Here is a 6,031-nt window from a genome sequence, read left to right on the forward strand (position 1 = left end):
CCCACCCCATGAGGTGCAAACCTCCTAGGCACAGCAGAGACAAACTATTCAGCTAAGTAAAGGGTAGCAGGCAACCACACTATTCTGTTTCCCAGGGCTACTTTCCATCCCATGCTGATGCCATATTCTAGAGCTGTCCTGGTAGGAGTATAAATTTTACTACCCCTTGGAGCTGCCATGAGAGCTTGTTAAACAAGACAGGAATTAACATTTTTATTCACTATGTCCTCCCTTTGGAAATGCTTTATGGCTGGCTTAGGCATTTTCCCTAGCAACCCATTCTCTATTTTAGGGAAATGGAAATAAAATGCTTGACATTTACTTCATAGAGCAATTCAGAATAATATTAAGGAAAATTTGGAGCCATTTCTCAAACTAGTTGGAAGGAGCATGGAATGGACATAGTTCTCCACTGAGGGATCCTAATGCATGCTTTATCCTGACATTGGTAGAAGAGTAACATGTGGCCACATTCTGTATTCCTCTAAGCAGAGATATCAAAAGGAGATAATCTGGAGAAGAAGAGAAAAAAAACTGGTTAACATATAGCAAGAACACACATATTCTCTACTGATGATAAACCTAATTTTTCTTAGGCCTTCGTCAACATTGGCCTGGTTTGGCTACCTTTTCTGGTGGTCTGAGAAACCCTTGACGTTCAAATGACAACACTTTTCCTGGATAGAAAAGGGAGAAAGAAGCTCGGGATATTTTGAGTCAACTTAATTTATAAATTTGCAATAATACTACGATTTTCTATTTTATTCAAGTGCAAAAATATTTCAAATTTTTTTTAAATTAAAGACTTAGAAAAATGAGAGTTATCCAGACAGTATTGAGTAGATCACATATCAGGCTACTTTATGGCATTTAATAAACATTAGATGGAAATAAACAACTTAACATCCCTACTTAGATACTTCATAGACATTGCAAACATAATATGTCCAAAATCCAACTCATGACCTGCCCCACCATGTCTGCTATCCCCATTTCTGCCTCATTCCCTGCCATTGGTCTGGTTGTAGCCCCAGAAAACTGGAAATCTCCCTTGATATCCTCCTCTTTCCCATTCCTGGTAATTAAGTCATCATCAAGTTCTTTAATTTGAACTTCAAAACTCTCCTGGAATTTATATACTTTCATCATTTCCATAGGCCAGCCATAGGCGAAGGTGGTCACCTAGACTTCTATAGCATTCTGACTTTCTCTCGCCGTATTTTAAATGGATTATCCATACCACTGTCAAAATAACCTTTGAAAAATACAATTCTGGTTGTGTATTTTCTTTGCTTAAAATCCATCAAAGATTCTCACTACTGTTGGGACAAATGTGAAAGTCTTGTCCCAGCCTTATGGCCCAGAAAGTCATGAAGACCTCACTTATCCCCAAAGCCTTCTCTTAAGCCAGTTTCCTATTGGTTTCTTAGAGTGTTGCTTTTGTGTCTCTCTTTGTGTGTGTGTTTGAGTGTACACTAGTGTGTTTCTGTACTTTATAGACTTGCCATAGTAGGGATACAGAATTATTATTTTTCTTTTTACTCTAGATCTGTGTTTTGCCCTACTGGTTTGTGCCTCAATTCCAGAGAAGCCTTAACGTCACTGAGAGTTAACAATCGCTTGACACCAATCTGATTAACAATCACTCCCTGGCGCCCCACCAAGATCCTGCAGGTCAATGATCCAGCAGCACCACAGTCCAGCCAAGCGGCACACAAGTCATTTTAGCTTCCTCTGTCCAGGGTACACCCTCCTAAGAAGCAACCTTTTTGCCCAGAATGTTGGCTTCAGGAAAGTCTTATTAGTCATTGCAGTTGCAATTCCTGGGCTGGTTCTTGTTCCTGGGTGCTGAGGGCTGTTTCTCAAGTGTAATGGCCCTCAACCTGTTAAGGAATTCCCCTCCCCCCTTTTTAATATCCTGTCATAAGATTAATAGTTCAAACGTGATGCCACATGCAAACAGCCTGATAAGATCTTACTTAATGAAAAGCAAGCAGAGACTTTCTTCTGTGAACATATGTCTTTTGAGAAATTCAAAGCAAATTGGAGATAACATGTAAAATATCTCAGGAAAAGAAAAAGTTCTAAATGAGAACATTTATCATCATCATAGATTCATGTGGGCTGTCAAGACACAATAAAGATTTTAACTCATTTTGTCTCAGGCAGCCTTTTCCACGAGGACTTTCATTAACAATACTCCCTGCTTGACCTGTTTCTGCTCAGCCACATCTCCCACTGTGGAGGACAGGGTGTGAAATATATCTTTTCAAATGGATGTCATTGATTTTAATATACCTTTAATAATATTGCTGCTTAGTGTTTTAATTACTCATACTTATTGGTACTTCCGCCCTCAGGTGATTTTATCTAATAAATCTGATAAGTACAGTAGACTGTGATACTCAGATATTAGATGAATAGCTCATGCTGTGGGGAGCCCATTTCCTCTGTGGTGGACTCAGACATGGGTCAAAGGTGTGCCCTAAAGAGCCCAGAGAAGGGGAAGGCTTTTACATGCTCGGCAACAGCCGGACATTCTTCTCTACTCCAGGCAGCCACACCAGGAGAGTTCTTGACAGTGCTGTTTGAATGAGTGCTTCATTTTGCAATCTCTGCCCAGTCTACCCTAATCACAATGTAACACTCCTTCTTTGTGCTTTGCTGGCATTTAGTGCTTATCATTAGTATTCAGCTTTTCATATTTTATTCCAGTTAATCACATGTGTATGCATTTTTGTCTACTGTTTTGGGTTGAAGTGAGTTCCCCTAAAGTTCATATTTTGGGATTAACCCCCAGTACCTCAGAATATGACCTTATTTGGAAACAGGGATGTTGCAGATGTAATTAGTTAAGATGAGGTCATACTGGTGTAAGGTGGGCCCTGAATGGGGAAATTTGGACACAGATGCTCTTACAGAGAAGACATTGTGAAGACTCAGGGTGCAGGGAGAACACCGTCCGCAAGCCAGAGAGTGCCTGAGGCTACAGGCACTGAGGCTATAGCCTGAGAGTACCAGAAGCTACGAGAGGCCTGCAACAGATTCTCCCTCACAGCTTTTAGAAGAAACCAACCCAACCAACACCTTGATTTTGGTTTCAGACTTAAAACCATCAAAACTATGAGACAATATGTTTATGTTGTTCTAAGTCATGCATTTTGTTACTGCAGCCCTAGGAAAAAATAAACCCACTAAAGTATAGCTTCCTTATAGGCAAACATCTCATTTTACTCACCTTTGTGTACCTGAAATAGGGTCAGCATAAGGTGGTTGGTTACTCAATAAACGTTTATGGAACTTTATTATATGAGTGGTGAAGAATGAAGATGCAAAAAGTTAATTTGTTGGAGAGTAAGGAAGATGGTAAGATGATGTATTCTTCCATTGCTTGGAAAGATGGGTTAGGAGGAAATGATGACCCAAGGAGTATATATTTTAGCAGGGATGGGCCAAGAAAGGTGGTTCAGATCTAAAGCCATAAGTAGCAAGCATTTATCTGAACATACCCCTATGGGGTGCTGGGAAACATGAGGAAGGCTGGCAAATGGGCTCAAAGAAATCATACAAGACTGAGGGTTAGGACCCACTCTGCATTTACTTAGCCCACGTTACAATGGGACAATAAACTCAAAAACACAGTGGAATGCCTTGAGGAAAAGCTCAGTTCTTGCAAAAAACTGGAATGCAAATTACAGGCGGGACTATGGGACACAGAAAAAATTACTGTCAAGCAACTGGAATTCCTCTGAAAGTCTCACATGTTTGAGACAAACAGGGAATACCTAGGAATTGTACCTGAAATTAACAGCCCTGGTGCTAAAGCCTTGGGGGACTGTTTAAGGATAGATCTGTCTTGAAACGGTCTTTAAAGAGTACTAGTTTTTATGTAGGATTATAGTACACTTGGCTACAGTCTGGGATAAAGTAACCTGACACAGTAAATCTATTTTTGGTATCAGTTCACATCTAATTGAAGTGAAGAACTACAACTGTAAACCAGTGACTGGCTCAAGCAGAAACTGCAAAGTGGTTGCTCTTACTCTGCAAGCAGCTCATGAGGTTCTCTTCTAGGCCTATACATTTGGCCCACATTCCATTTTTTATGTTTGAATTAGTTGCCAAAAATCACCATTTGGAGGAGCATTGTTCAAGCTGTGGCTTCATTCCTCCATGACTCTGTCTTGGCCCATGCTGCCTGTTATGTTCCTGATCCTGAATTTAAAGGATGGCAGGGAGCAGAAAGATGAAACCCCTCTAGTTTTCAAAAATTCTTTTAAAAGTAGGATATAGAATGATGTTGGCCTAAATTGTTTTAATTTACATATATCTAAATGCAAATTCTAGGATTGGATTCTAGAGAAAAATCATAGCTGTCCTACTTGTAACAAACATTTGCAGTGTAAAAATGTCTAGATGAAAATAAAGCGTAACTAAGCCAGATGGATGGGGAAGTGATATAACTAATAAGAGTTTAAATAAAGTAATTGGTTTTATGATTTTGTAAGTAGAAAGTGAGAATCATAGAAAACTTAAAAATATATAAAATTATAAAGAAAAAAAAAATCACCCACGATTCTACTACCTGAAGACAATTGTTGGGATTTTCTTGTGTGTTTTCTCTATGTGGAATGTCACATTCCCTCTGTTTTTAAATCAAATTAAATTGTAGTCCTCACCAGCTGAGTTGGAGGAAAATCCCAGTAATTATTAACTCCTATCTTGGATGGAGATTGGGTAGGCAAGGTGTCTTTCAAAAGAGTCGTGTGTGGTTTTCTGCAGTTGAATTCTGAAAAAGAGTGTGGTTCTCCATTCCACACTGGCCACCACAGTTCTCCAACTTTGTTAAGCCAGGTGTAGGAACCTTTGATATGGGCTCCCAGTCCATGAGTTTTAATATTCTACCATTTTTCCCCCAAACCTATGAAAGGGCACCACACAATTGCACTATTCCTCCAAAAGTTCTATTACTAGTAGGCTGGCTGTCACCATGTAGAAGGAAACTGAGGGGGAAAAAAAAGTCTCAACCACTTCCCAGTGATGGGAGAAGCTCCTAATCTCTCCATTGCTAATTCTCCTGTTTCCGCTTTTTCACTCTAGAAACACTTGCCTCTCAGCCATCCCTCCATATCCCCACTTAGCACAACCTTTTCTAGGAAGCTGGGGTGGAGGTGAGCATGGCATCTGTGGAGTGTCGGGAAACTTCCGCTTTGGACCTTCCCATTATTATTATGCCTATAATAATTTTATTAATATAATTTTATTATAGGCATAATACAATTTTAAAAATAATTAAACCTAAAAAAAGAGATAAAAGAGAGTCCTGGGTTGGGTGGACAATCACACTGTTACAAGTAGAACAAAGAGATATGAAAGTCTCCAATGAGATATGGAAACACAGAGAATGGTTGACTTTCTTGAAATAACAACAACAAAAAAAACTCTATATCAGGAGGAACCAAAACCAATTAATTTCTCACAAATTTTTTCTGCTATATATAGTTGATATAATTAGAATCATACCATATATGCAATTGTCTATTTTTTGTTACATTATAACTAAGCATTTTCAATGTTGTTAAAAACTCTAAGCAAACGTGATTAAGAGCTGCAGAGTACTCAAGCATGAGTATGCATCTATGCACATAACATTAGAATAGGCATCATAATATGGGAGTCAGGAGAAGCAGCTATGGAACTAGACTGTAGAAATTCCAATCCCAGCTCTGCACTTGTAACTAGCATAATCTTGATATGGTAATTAACCTCATCGCGCCTCAGTATCTTCATCTGTAAAGTGGGCATAATAACCTGCATTCAGGTTCCCATGAACACTAAATAAGCCAATCTATGTAAAGTCCTGAGAAGAGGGTCTTACAGAGTGGACAAAAGGCTGACAATTATTTTAGTATATTGCTGTGCTGTGTGTTTAAGACTAGGTACTCTAGACAGCCACCCCTCTGTTTGAATCTGGGCTCCGCGTTCTATCATCTGTGCGACCTTTGGGAAATTACTCAGCTTCTCTGAGTTT

The sequence above is a fragment of the Gorilla gorilla genome, chromosome 22, assembly GCF_029281585.2.
Source record: "Gorilla gorilla gorilla isolate KB3781 chromosome 22, NHGRI_mGorGor1-v2.1_pri, whole genome shotgun sequence".
NCBI lineage: Eukaryota > Metazoa > Chordata > Mammalia > Primates > Hominidae > Gorilla > Gorilla gorilla.